A 14,077-nucleotide genomic window follows, 5' to 3' on the forward strand; every position below is an offset into this window, starting at 1 on the left:
TTTTTCACACAAAAAACTGCAGGGGGCGCTGCTGCTGTCTCTGTTTGTGCTTTGCTCCATATTCTTCTCTGTTTGCTTGCATTGTGTGTGCGCGTGTGTGTGTGTTTTACTAAGTCTCTGAACACGTTTTCCATTCAGTGATGAAACGTTTTTTGCTACGGTAAACCTTTCACTTCAGCTTTAGCTTCAGCATAGAAAGCTGTTTACAGTAACACATCACTGATCTTAGATCGGAATAGTATGCAGCTGGCTGTTAAAATCATCGTATTTCTTTAAGTAACAAAACAAACTGTTTGAAGACATCCTCAAGATATAAGTCTGCGAAATGCTCCTGAAGCAGTAATAAGAGGGGTGTTTGTCGTCCTCGCTGTGGCTTACGGCCATACCACCCTGAACACGCCTGATCTCGTCTGATCTCGGAAGCTAAGCAGGGTCGGGCCTGGGCAGTACTTGGATGGGAGATGTCGGTCATGTCATTTAGAGGTGCGGTGCATCCGTCAACCACAGAGGGTTAATAATACTCACCTTCATTCCAGACTGTCACAGACAACTAGATTTTCTTCAGGGTTTCTTGCAAACTTTGTAAGATGATGGTAAAAGCATATAAATATCCACCTTCTCTGGAAGTACTGGAGTCAGGATCTGAGAAATGGCCACCATCGTCCCTGTACCCAAATCCTCCACCATCTCATCATTGAACGACTGGCGACCTGTAGCCCTGACCCCCATCGTGAGCAAATGCTTCGAGAAACTGGTCAGGGACTTCATCTGCTCCGCACTACCCGACTCACTGGACCCTCTACAGTTCGCATACCGCCACAACAGGTCCACTGATGATGCCATAGCCCTGACACTCCATGCTGCCCTGTCACACCTGGAGAAGAGAGACACGTATGTGAGAATGCTGTTTGTAGATTACAGCTCAGCATTCAACACCATCGTTCCCTCGAAGCTGGACAGGAAACTGCAGGATCTAGGACTGAGCAGCTCCCTCTGCAGCTGGATCCTTAACTTCCTGTCTGACAGACGCCAAGTGGTCAGACTGGGCAGCACCACCTCATCCCCCATCACACTGAACACTGGTGCTCCACAGGGGTGTGTACTGAGCCCTCTCCTGTACTCACTCTACACCTACGACTGCACGGCCACTAACAACTCCAACATCATTGTGAAGTTTGTGGACGACACTACAGTGGTGGGTCTTATCACCAACGGTGATGAGACGGCCTACAGGGAGGAGGTCAGCGCCCTGACCCACTGGTGTCAAGACAACCATCTCACCCTCAACGTCGCAAAGACAAAGGAGCTGATAGTGGACTTCCGGAGGTGCAGAGGAGTACACACCCCCATCACCATCAACGGCGCCGCTGTGGAGAGAGTGAGCAGCTTCCGCTTCCTTGGTGTACATCTGGCTGAGGATCTTACGTGGTCAGTACACATAAACAAGACAGTGAAGAAGGCGCAGCAGCGCCTCTTCTTTCTCAGGAGACTGAAAAGATTCGGCATGAGCCCCCGCATCCTCAGGACCTTCTATCGCTGTGCCATTGAGAGCATCCTCACTGGATGCATCACCACCTGGTATGGCAACACCACCGCTTACAACCGCAAAGCTCTCCAGAGAGTAGTGCGGTGTGCTGAACGGATAATTGGAGGTGAGCTTCCCTCCCTCCAAGACATCTACAGGAAGCGGTGCCTGAGGAAAGCGGGGAGGATCATCAAGGACTCCAGTCACCCCAGCCATAAACTCTTCAGACTACTTCCATCAGGAAGGAGGTTCTGCAGCATCCGGTCCCGTACCAGCAGACTGAGAGACAGCTTTTTCCACCAGGCCATCAGACTGCTGAACACGTCATAGACACCTCACCCTCACTACTGGAACTTCAACATTATGCACTCCATACTGTACATTAATGCCACTGTTTTGCACATACCTACCTCTGTATATTTTATATTTTATATATCTTATTTTATTGTTTACTCTATTTCATTTGTAAAACATGTATATACACACTCACACACACACACACACACACACACACACACACACGTAGAAAAACATATTTAGTACACACATTCAGTAATGTATATACCTTTATATATGGTACATATATTTATTACTTTTTAGATTAACCATTTTTATATTTTGCTTGTTGCACGTTATTGTATTTTGCACAACTCTGTTGCTTGTGAAGCTTGCACACAAGAATTTCACTCGCATGTACTGTACCAGTGTACCTGCACATGTGATGTGACAATAAAGGTGATTTGATTTGATTTGATTTTGATTTGATTTGAGAATGAAAGCAGGAGCCTTCAGGTAGCAACATCATACCAGCTGGTGAGTGTGTAGGAGAAGATGGAACGGTGTTCTCCTTCTGATTCTGCTGCATGTGGGTAAAAGGTGTCGTTAGCTGCTCTGAGTGAAAAAATCCGCTGACTGCGACATGAGGAAACTCCTTGGATCCCGTAACCAGGTCACGGTATAGGGACAGTGACTAACTTTAAAAACCCAAAAGGCAGAAAAGCAACAATAACAGTTTAAGTCTCAAGATGTTTTCTAATATTTTGGGACATCATTTTACAGACAACCTTAAACATTACTTATTAGTTACCACTTTGTTGATTCTTGCCAATGTCTGAGATGAATCAGAGGATAATATTGCTTGGAACTGTCTTTATGGATTATTAGTTCATTTTGTATAGATTATATTATAAAGTCATCTTCCATTCCTTGTAGTCATATCAAAAACATGGGCTAGCACAAAGAAAAAAAGAAAAGTGCAAGACGCACTGAAAACACTGACCTGTGCATCTCAATAATAAGAAAAAGAAACTACACAAATGTACAGTAATAACTCCTCGGACTAGCTGCATCTTTTCGTGAGGGTCTCCATGAAAGATGGAGAGGTATTTTGAGCCTTTCTGACACAGCGCAGACATGAGGGGTTAGAAAGCTTGCGGCAAAGCACAAGGCTTTACAATGGATCAGTGCCAAGGTCTTAAAACTATTCAAGTCTTGAGAAAATAAGTTGCCTAGGAAAGCCTTCACAGTCTGAGGCACTTCTTTGGTGGAGTGGGGCTCCTGCTGCTGCTGTTTTCCTTTGTTGTCTTTCTCTTTGCACCCTGTGCAAATACCTTCAGAAACTGGCAGACCACCGACACGATAACTCTGCCCTCTGAGTTGTAGTCCGTGACTCTCCAACAGTTTGTCATCTCAGTGTCTTCTGTCTGATAAACAGCAGAGATGACTCTGGTGACAGTGAGTCCATTGACATCCATTGTGCGGACACAGTTCCTCCCATCTGCCTTCAGCACAGGAATATCCGCCTTCTCTGGATGTAATGGAGTCAGGATCCGAGAATAAAAGCGGGGGCCTACAGGTGGCACCATCATACCAGGTGGTGAGTCAGTAGGAGGAGATGGAATGGTGTTCTCTCTTTGACTCTCCGGCACGTGGGTAAAAGGTATTGTCAGCTGCAGTGAGTCAAAGATAATTCAATTTCAATTCAATTCAATTCAATTTTATTTATATAGCGCCAAATCACAACAAAAGTCGCCTCAAGGCGCTTTATATTGTACAGTAGATAGCACAATAATAAATACAGAGAAAAACCCAACAATCATATGACCCCCTATGAGCAAGCACTTTGGCAACAGTGGGAAGGAAAAACTCCCTTTTAACAGGAAGAAACCTCCGGCAGAACCAGGCTCAGGGAGGAGCGGCCATCTGCTGCGACCGGTTGGGGTGATACCTCTGTATGCAATACTAGGAAACTCCTTGGATCCCGTAACCAGGTCATGGTATAGCGAGAGTATTGGGTTGTTCATGGTGTCCAAATGGCTGGGGTTCAAATGACGGTTCCTCATGTTACTGGACTCACTAGCTCAGCTACAAAAAAATAAAAAGGTTATCTATGTTAATCATGACATAAGGATTTAAATGGCAAGACATGGCTTCATATCATCTTATGCTATTTCCAAATGCAGGCAATGAGAGGCCCATAGCAGAACTCATTGTTTATGAAAAGTGAGAACAATGATTTTTTACTGTGAATGGCTGAATTGCATTTGCGCTTTAAACCAAAGATCACACCAGCAACTTCAAAGTCAAATCCAAACTCAGCTTGTTGGCATGTTGTAAAAACACTAAAGTCCTGCTGATAGAAATCATTTGCAAAATTATCATTTTAGCTGCATGTAATTTAAAAATTTGCAGCTCGCAGTAAAGAACAGCCTTGTGTGTTTTTGGTGACTGTGAACAAAGTTTTTAGGGAGTATATCAAAATTTGTGATAAATGAATAATATTTGTGAATTATGGACATTGTCAATGACATTGTCAGTAAGGCTGCATAGAGTTTAAGTGATGTCTACTCATGACTTCATGTTCAACGCTTAGGATTTCATATTTTTATTTTAGTTAAGTATCAATCTGTTGAAAATAAATCAGCTAAAGTCAGGTGAGATCCTCGAGCCTGCTTATTGCATGTACACACTGTTTCAATTTCTCACCAAGAACTGTATAGACACCGCAATACTAAAGTAAATCTAGCATAATGCACTCAGGTAAATATTACATATTTAATTAGATCAGCACATCGCAGTAGACGAAACTATTTTGCACATGTGTACAAGATCAAATTTGGCCACATATCCGAGGACTCCCTAAGATCCCTCAAAATTAGGCTATATCTTAAAAAAAATAAATTCTATCGTTGTAAACTTAACGAGTGCCTCTGTGAACTCTCACAGCTCCATACAGATTTGTAATCTATTAAATTTATTGTCCTAATTCAGGGCCAGTTGCTAAAACATGTAAACTCGAACCCTCCACATACACCAGGGGTGTCCAAACTTTTTTCACTGAGGGCCACATACATAAAAATATAGGAGGGGCTGGGCCACTTACTAGAAATTAGGTATATAACCTTAACTTTAGTGTATTAAAGTTAGAAAAGTCACTTAAAAGTGGTCAAATATGTTATATTGTTGAATATAATTAAAGACAAAACTGCCTTCATCACAGCTTTCCATAAATGGATCTTTATTGATTTATTCAGAAAAAGCTTTGGTAGCTCATTCTCAGAACAGGAGCCTCAGATTTCTTCTTAGACAGAAGATTTACAGTACAGAGAAAAAACAATAAAGGGGAAAATGGGACGGGTAAATTTCAAGTTTGTTATTTAAGTTATTAGGCTTAGCAACACACCTATTAACGTTCGTTTGAAACTGTTATCAACATTAACAGACTGAACTGGACTTAATAACAGGAGTGCATATAATTTTAGTAAATTATTCTGGTGAGTATCAGCTGCGCTGGGTATGTAAATTGGGCCATCCAGCTGCGGTGCTGATCCGACGCCACTCGTGCCAAAAATCTGGACAAATGTCACTTGATCAAGGACCAAATCTGCATCAGATGAGATCAGCTGACTTTGCGTGTGCGTGGACTGTGCACAGCGGTGTGTACTCTGTGTGTTAACAAGAAAACCGCATATAAGAAAGTGGTGCGCAAAAGCAGGGTAGTGACAGAATTGATGCGCATTATTGATATTTGAAGCATGTGTACCTGCACATGCATGCTTATTAACGCACGGGTACTGTGGAATATATTTTTTACTCACCTAAAGTGCTCGTGCTCTCGTCCACTCCCCGCAAAAAAATTAGCAGCTGTGCGGTTTAATGTTGGCTGACAAGTCTTCAGTGCGTGGCACAACTGTATTTCTGGACATGCTGTTGTTGTTGAAGTCCTGCACTTTTTCCGGGCACATTATTTCGGTGACTTTAACGATGCAGTGTTTTATGAGGTCTCCATCTGAAAAAGGCTTGCCATGTCTTGCGATGAGTTGGGCGACCTCATAGCTGCTATTGTAGCCTTTTCCTGGACCTTTGGAGCATGAAAAAAATACTTTTGCTGACCCTGCAGGAGAGCTACCCTTTGCTTTAATTTCTGCTCTGGCTCAGCACCAGTGTAGGATGCATAGGCCTGATGTTTGGTTTCATAATGATGTCATACATTATACTCTTTCATAACTGTCACAGTTTCAGTGCAGATCAAACAGACACACTTCCGCTTGAATTCTTTGAAGAAATATTCACTATCCCACCGTGCCTGAAATTTCCTGCACTCACTTTCTACCTTTCGCTTCTTTGGTTCTGCCATGTTTAGTAACTTGGGGGTAAATTTCTTCTGTGATTGTCCTTTTTGGTGGAGCAACTGCCTTGATCATCAGTAGCTCCCCTTGGTGTTAAAACTAAGAAGTGCAATACACTCAAGCAAAAGTTGAAGTGCGGGCCATATTCTATTCTATTTATAAAATTACTTGCGGGCCAATTAAAAATGGACAGTGGGCCGCAGTTGGCCCGCAGGCCGGAGTTTGGACACCCCTGACATACACAAACAGGACTCCGGGATGACCACACTGACGTCAGTTGCAGCCTCTTGCTGGTTCAAATGCCTGATGTCGTTTCCATGGCGCGTGCATTAAAAAGAGTTTTCTTTCACTTTAAAGCAATAAAAAGCCAGTCAAAGGTGTATGTGTTTGCTGAAATATTATATTATACTTATTAGCTTACTTAGCTTTACCATAGTGTTCATCAAGTATACGGGTGACACCAAGGAAGAACAGGTACTGCTCACGGCGTAATCCACGGGCGTTCATTTTGGGTTGTTGAATTGCGGTTTTCTTCAAGGTTATAAAACTTTGAAAGTTGCTCGCAAAATGTTTTCACAGCACTTGTAGAAAAATCTCCTGTTAGCGATTGTTGGCTTCTGCTTTTATACCTGCCGCTCAACACGTCATCCTCATCACCTTGACTCCCAGTGTCGCCCAAGCCACGTGGAGTGATAAACATTTATGCTTTATTTATTCAGAATAAGTTTCCTATAATTATCATATTTTTTAAAATAATAATTCTCTTTTAGTTTCCATTTTGATTCATAAGTATTTTAATATTGTATTATTATAATATGTAATGTATTTTTTAATCATTAATTCATCACTTTATAAACAATAAGTATCAATAACTGAAATTCTTAACGAAAATTCATCATGTTAGTTAAGTCTGCTTTTTTGTTCAAATTAAATGACAGTCCCTCAATTTTTTAAAAATTAAAGAAAAAAAATCATCTTCATGGGGAAAAAAATAATTGAACGACTAAAAAATGAATGTATAAACAAACAAAACGTGTACAATAAAGTTGGTGTACTGTCAAATACGCAGGTTGGATAAAGATGTTTCGGTTTTTCTTCCCCGTTGTAGTTGTAAAGAGTGAAACTTACTTGAAATGTGTTACAAACGCTTGTGTGTTTTATGCGCAAGTTTTGGGGACTCTGACCACACTTTAAACTATTTTGCAAACGCAAATTTCAAACTTGAATAAATAGCGATCCGTTGCGCTTTTACAATAGCCTTTAAATATTGGCATTTAAACTAAATAAACTGCTGCGTTTATAATGCACCAGCTTCATACATTTTTATTGACATTTCTCTCCGTAAATGTTGTAGAGTCAAATAAAAGTCAAAATAAAGTAACTCTCTCCACCGCACCAAACTCTCTTTATCCACTATAGCCTTATAAAATCAGAGAGCTGTGACATTATTATTCTTATTATACTGTGACAGTACCAGAATAACGTGAAGAGTATAGAGAAGGATAGAAAAAACAGCTCATAATCCAAAGCATATACTACACTATCTGTCAAATAAGATGGAAGCAATGTTATAGCGTAGGACTGCCTGCAGTGGAATCAGGTCACTGGTTCCCCTTAAGTGATGTGACTGCTGATATAAGAGCAGCAGGATGAATTCAGACGTGTGCAGTACACCATTAAAATCTCTGCTCATATTCAGAGATTTGGCTGATTGGACTGCATTTAACAGTGCAACTCCATAAGGACCCAAAATGTACTGCAAAAACAACTCAAAATATCCTAAGGCAAAGAAATGGGATAGTCTTAAATGTTCAAAGCAATCACATGATCTGAGGCCAACACTCAAAAAAAAAAATTTCTTTAGTTTACCTAATACAGTTGTGTCAAAAATTTCCACTAAGCTGAGTTTTGTTCTAAATAATTCCAAATGAGTATTAAGATGCCATGAATTGATTTATGTGTCCAGAGTGTGCTTTTTCTGAACTACAAATTTGAAAATTTCCAGCGCTGGATGAATAATAATTCATCCATATAATAATAATAAAAATAATAATAATAACTGATCTCACGCTCAGAAAAGAGAGCTGGCCACCTTCTTTTGAAATCGACAATGGAAGGCTTGTCTTCAATCACCTCATCAGGAATATCCTCATGAAATATCCTCATGACACACCAACCAGGGTCCTGGTTGGTATGTCGCCGGGGTTGTGGGCGGGTGGGTGTATGAGGGCTCAGCCCTGGCGCTGGGTGCCGCCGGTGCATCAAGCCACCTGAGGGGCTTTTCAACTGGTGGGGGAGGCTGTTACATCTTTGCATGAGGTCTCCTCTCTCCAGGAACTCACTCTGCAGGTGGGGGAGAGATATAGGAGAGGTGGAGGAAGAACTCAGCCTGGGTGTCTATTGTCTTGTGTAGTCTGAGAGATAAGTGGATGATGGGGTAGGTGCAGTTTTCTCTGTGGTGGGTTCGGGTTGGTTGCCCCGGGCTCTGTGGGGCCGGGCAGCACTGCTGAACTGGGCCCTGGTCCGGATGGGCCTGGGCCCACTTGCCCTGGTGGGTTCCAGAGTATGGGGGTGCCTACTGGGGTCAGCGGGGGAGCTGCCCCTCCCTTCCTTCCCTCCCCATCTTCAGCTGCCTCCCTCTTCCCGCTGCACCACAATCACCCACACATGCAGGGCCTTGGGGTGAAGGTGTGTCACCAGGGTGCAGGGGAGGCATCCCCCCCCTCTGTCCCCTTCTGGCTGCCTGTGCCTCAATTTTATCCCACAACTTAGACATTCACATTACTCACACTCTCATAACACATACATATAGGACATTGGGGATGGGCACGCTACACGGCATCCAGAAGACCATCAGGGTGTACAACCTCACCTCTTGCGCCGTTGCCCACCTCTCAATTTTAAATACATGTTTACATTGAGGGGTATCGGGAGGGGCTATGCACTTACCTGCTGCTCTCTGGCAGATAGCTCCATGCCCTCCTGGGTTTTAAATGCACCTTAGAACACACATGCATCAACACTACATATGAGCAGGCAGAGGGAGATTTGGAGTCTTCACACACCCCCGTTCTCTGTTGCCTGTTGGGGCGGGGGGAGGAGGAGTTTGCCATCCGACTGGGGTCTGGAATGTGGGGCCTCCCTGCTGCTGCGGAGTCGGAGCGGTCTGCTTCTCTCCACCCCAGGGAAGAGGGTAACACTACCTGGGTCTGGGTGCAGTTTCCCCCTCTAGGGGCAAGGGTACCTAGACCTGGGGCTTAGAGTACGCTTGGGGAGTGTGATTGTGTGTACAGTGTCTATTTATGTCTGTCTCCACGTTGGGTGAGTGCTGAGTAATTGCATATGAGAGCATGAGGGTGGGAATGGATGTTCGTATCTGTGTGTGCCTGTATGTCTGTGTCTATATGTCAGGTCGGGTATCAGACGCCACCTCTCTAGGGACATCTAAGGCCGTCCAAGGTATGGAGGCCTACCTCCCCCCGCCATTCCCCCTGCCAGTGGCAGATGCCCTCAGACATCGGTGCATTGGTGGTTCTTTTGTGTCCGGGGATGGGCATTCAGGTACACACTGGCTCACTCCTGGTGGTTGCTTGTCGGGGCCTGGAGCCTGGGGCTTACTTGGGCCCCTTCGGGGGGTGGGGTGCCCTCGGCCTCTGGGCCTGGGGCTCGGTCACTCTGGCACAGCTGGCTGCCGGCGGAGCTCATGGGCACGTCACTGCAACCCCCCCTGGCTTCTGCTCCGCGGCTGCTGAGTGATCCCTCATTTGGGGCTCTCCTCAGCTCTTTCTGGGATAGTGGCGCGGCTGCCCCTCTGTTGGTCTTCCTTGGTCTCTTGTGTTCTGAGGGCCTCTGGACGTCTGGAGCCTGGATCTCCTCCATACCTGCTTCATGCCCTGGAGGACGGGGCTATGGCTCCCCACACCCTCTAGCAGATCATTACATGAAGGAAAATTTTGAATACAAGCACGCTCATGCTCACAGGTATACACACGGGTGCTCACAGACACAAACTACACCCTTTTTGGCTCCTACCTCAAAGCACACTGTGCGCTGTCGATCCTACGTGCTGCACAATAATATTCAATATTTAGTATTTACTGTTATATTCACATAGATTATCGCGATGATGTTGTTTACTATATTGCTCTCTTCTTTTGCTTGTTTTCTCTTTTTTCTTTCTCAACAGGTGATCCAGGTGATTGATATATGTATTTTTTGTCTGTTTGTTTTGTTTTTGTTTTTTGCCCTTTATCACCGTTCCTCTTCCCCGCTGTTTTTCTTTCCCTACCTCTCTTTCTTTCTCCCTTTTCTTTCCCCCAGTCTGATCAACATGTGATCTGCATAGGTGGCCGTGGTTTAACCTGTAGTGCTTCAATAACTAAGATCGTCTAGTCTCTTGTGCTGCACACTCTTTACACTTTCACATTCATGTTACTGAAACTGAAACAAAACAAAAAGACACCATATCATATATTAATTGTTACTTTAAATAATAAGTGATGGCATTTTACTTACCTCTATGTGAGCCTCTAATGAGTTTTAATAATTTATAATCCAGTTTACAAAAGATAACAGGGAAAAACCACTGAACTAAGCTAACATAGACAGATTCAACAACTGACAAAGGAGAGCAGGGTTTTTATATATACACAGAATCTGATTGATGATTAAACCCAGGAAGGTAATGAGACATAGCTAAATCTAATCTACATAATGAGACAGGGGAGGAAGTAAAACTTCAAGCAAGACAGAACTATCAAAGTAAAACATGAACCATAACTGAAACAAGGACATGCTACATGCATGCAACATGGATGAGCTAACAGAGAAAGATGAGACAGAGGGTGGATATAATGAGTGTTAGAGCCAAAGCATGGAAGAACATTTTTGGTAGTATTTGTGTTATAGTGGAACTGAATTGTTGTGGCACATGTTTGATTTATATAGGACGTTCATGGTGGAAATACATGCTGAATGTTTAATTGTATCGGTTAGGATAAACATCATAGGGAGCATGTGTAGTAGCTGTATAGTATGAGCCAGAACAGCATTGGAAATGTGCACTGTAGCAGCAAATAGTTTTTTTATGACCGTGACATTGTGATACTGTAGATTTGTTTGTATGTGTGAGTCAGAAATAAACCTGGAAGCTCACACGAAGAAGTGGAGGAATTATTTTTGAAAACTTGGAACAGAAGTTCACAACTACAATGACCATAATACTTCACACAAAACACAGTAAACCCAGTAACAGTATAACAGAGAAACAATGTCACAACAGAATGATGAAAAATAAAAACAATAATCCAAAACTTTAAACACTGGATCAGAAAACCTAAGCAGAAACAGAGTCCCACCTGAAAACAGAAGATCAAATACAGGAAGCGTGACACTTAAGGTCCGGTTTTGACACCGGCAAGTGTTGTGTGTAAAACCACACCTGATATCATGGTGGCTGTGGCTCAGGAGCTACAGCAGGATGCCTACGAATCAGAAGGTTGGCTATTCACTCCCTGTCTTCCCCAGTCTGCATGCCAAAATACCCTTGGGCAAGATACTAACCCCAAGTTGCCCAATGAATCCATCCAGCTAATGTTAGATAGAAAGCACTTACATAGTGAAAGCATAGAAAAGAGTGCTGGTGTGAGTGAGTGAATGAGGCAAGTTGTATAAAAGCGCTATATAAGAACCAGTCCATTTACCATATGGTTCAGCTCAGTGTCGCATGACACAAACAGCTGATTATTTCTACGAATTATAGCAAAATGGCAACAATGAAATCATTGTGAGATCTGTGAAACACACATTCAGCTTATTCTCTGCTTGTGTTGATTTCACATTTAGTTTTGTTGTTTTGATAAAGCAAGGGCGAATGTAGTTCTAGAGGGGCTCAGCCCCAAATCATAATGTATAATGTCATTTATACAGTGCCTTATAATTTATAATTATGGAATATACTACTTTCAAATGTAGTGAGCTCTTTTCACATTTTCAGTAGAATGTTACCTTGAAAAGCAACTTAAATAGTTGGATGACGTACTGCAGTGTCAAAGAATTATTCAGAATGAATAATCACATTATATTCAATATAATATACCAGTTATAGGGTGGACACTTTAGTTATCAAAGTCAAAGGCTCAATCATGTTAGCCAGGATTTTCAAAGTTAAGAACAACTTGTGAGGAGAAAGGAGAAACACGCACAACATATTTTCAGTCTCTTAAGCACATGGAGGCAGTCCACCAAATTGTTAAGCACTTAAAGTAGCACTAGAAGTGGAAAATCACACTGCCAAGAAGCAGACTGGTAAGAGAGCTGCTTTTACATTAAAGTTGTTTAATTCGTAGAAACCCTCCTTTTATTGTGCAGACAAAGCATAGAGCATCACCATGTATCCTAAGTGGAGAATAGATTTGTAGTCGGTGACGTCAGTGCAGTTGCAACTATCCTGTTTACTCCATGTGTTTACTCCATGTTTAGAGTGATATGAATCCTGTCGAGAGTTTATGGGATTATTACCATCTTGCCCTATAGTTCTAAATGTTTAATAAACACTGAAGCCAGATTCGACCAGAACAGGAATAAAAATGAAATAGAAAGCAACCAAACTTTTATTTAGGCGATTAATGGCAGTGCCTCTGTTTGAGCGCATTGTAACATCGAGATATCAAGAACACCTGACAGAAAAAACTGTTACTAAAATACATTATGATTACTAGTACTATTGCTTTAATTATTTTTAGGGGTACTGTGATGAAATTTAGAGATGCTTGAGCACCACCAACAGCATCTAAACTAGCCTATGCTCAAGAGTTTCATCACTAGATGGAAAACGTGTTCAGAGACTTAGTAAAAAAACACACACACACACACACAATGCAGGCAAACAGAGAAGAATATGGAGCAAAGCACAAACAGAGACAGCAGCAGCGCCCCCTGCAGTTTTTTGTGTGAAGAAAAGCTTACAGCACCTGGTATTCCCAGGCGGTCTCCCATCCAAGTACTGACCAGGCCCGACCCTGCTTGGCTTCCGAGATCAGACGAGATCGGGCGTGTTCAGGGTGGTATGGCCGTAAGCGACAGTGGTGACGACAAACACCCCTTTTATTACTGCTTCAGCAGCACTTCTCTGAATTATCTTGTAGATTGCCTCCAAACAGTATGGTTTTTACTTAAATAAACGCGGTGATTTTAACAGCCAGCTGCACATTATTCTGATCTAAGATCAGTGATGTGTTACTGTAAACAGCTTTCTATGCTGAAGCTAAAGCTGAAGTGAAAGGTTTATCGTAGGAATAAGTGTTTCATCACTGGATGGAAAACGTGATCAGAGACTTAGTAAAACACACACACACACACTCTCACACCCATGATGCTGATTACTTAAACCCTGAACTGTCCTTCCTTCATAACAGAGGCGATCTACAAGATAATTCAGAGAAGTGCTGCTTAAGTATTAATAAAAGGGGTGTTTGTCGCCTTCACTATCGCTTACGGCCATACCACCCTGAACACGCCCGATCTTGTCTGATCTCGGAAGCTAAGCAGGGTCAGGCCTGGTCAGTACTTGGTTGGGAAACCGCCTGGGAATACCAGGTGCTGTAAGCTTTCTCACTTAAACACACAGGGAGGGGGCGCTGCTCCTGTTCCTGTTTGTGTGAAACCACAAATTGCAGAAAACATAAACCGTTTCTTTAAAAAGATATAATAGCTTGTCATTTATTAAGTAAATGACATAGACCCATGTCTGAGCCCAAACTGTGCCAGCAACATATCCTCCACACCATTACACCAGCAGTCTAAACCGTTGAGACGCAGGATGGATTCATGCATTCATGTTGTTTCTGATCCTACTATCTGAATGTTGCAGAAGACGTTTTTCCAGTTGTCTGTTGTCCAGTTTTGTTGATCCTGTGAGAATTGT

At 42.7% G+C, this 14,077-nt stretch overlaps 2 non-coding genes across 2 annotated transcripts; one reads left to right on the forward strand and one right to left on the reverse strand.

Moving 5' to 3' along the window:
• Positions 1 to 13,112: 13,112 nt before the first annotated feature.
• Positions 13,113 to 13,231, reverse strand: LOC112843709 (5S ribosomal RNA). The gene has a single exon (XR_003216176.1). It is a non-coding gene; the product is annotated as a 5S ribosomal RNA (ribosomal RNA).
• A 411-nt stretch (positions 13,232 to 13,642) lies between these two features.
• Positions 13,643 to 13,761, forward strand: LOC112843635 (5S ribosomal RNA). Its single transcript, XR_003216109.1, has one exon. It is a non-coding gene; the product is annotated as a 5S ribosomal RNA (ribosomal RNA).
• The last annotated feature ends 316 nt before the right edge of the window (positions 13,762 to 14,077 follow it).

This window comes from Oreochromis niloticus, linkage group LG22 (genome assembly GCF_001858045.2).
Source record: "Oreochromis niloticus isolate F11D_XX linkage group LG22, O_niloticus_UMD_NMBU, whole genome shotgun sequence".
In the NCBI taxonomy this organism is placed as follows: Eukaryota; Metazoa; Chordata; class Actinopteri; order Cichliformes; family Cichlidae; genus Oreochromis; species Oreochromis niloticus.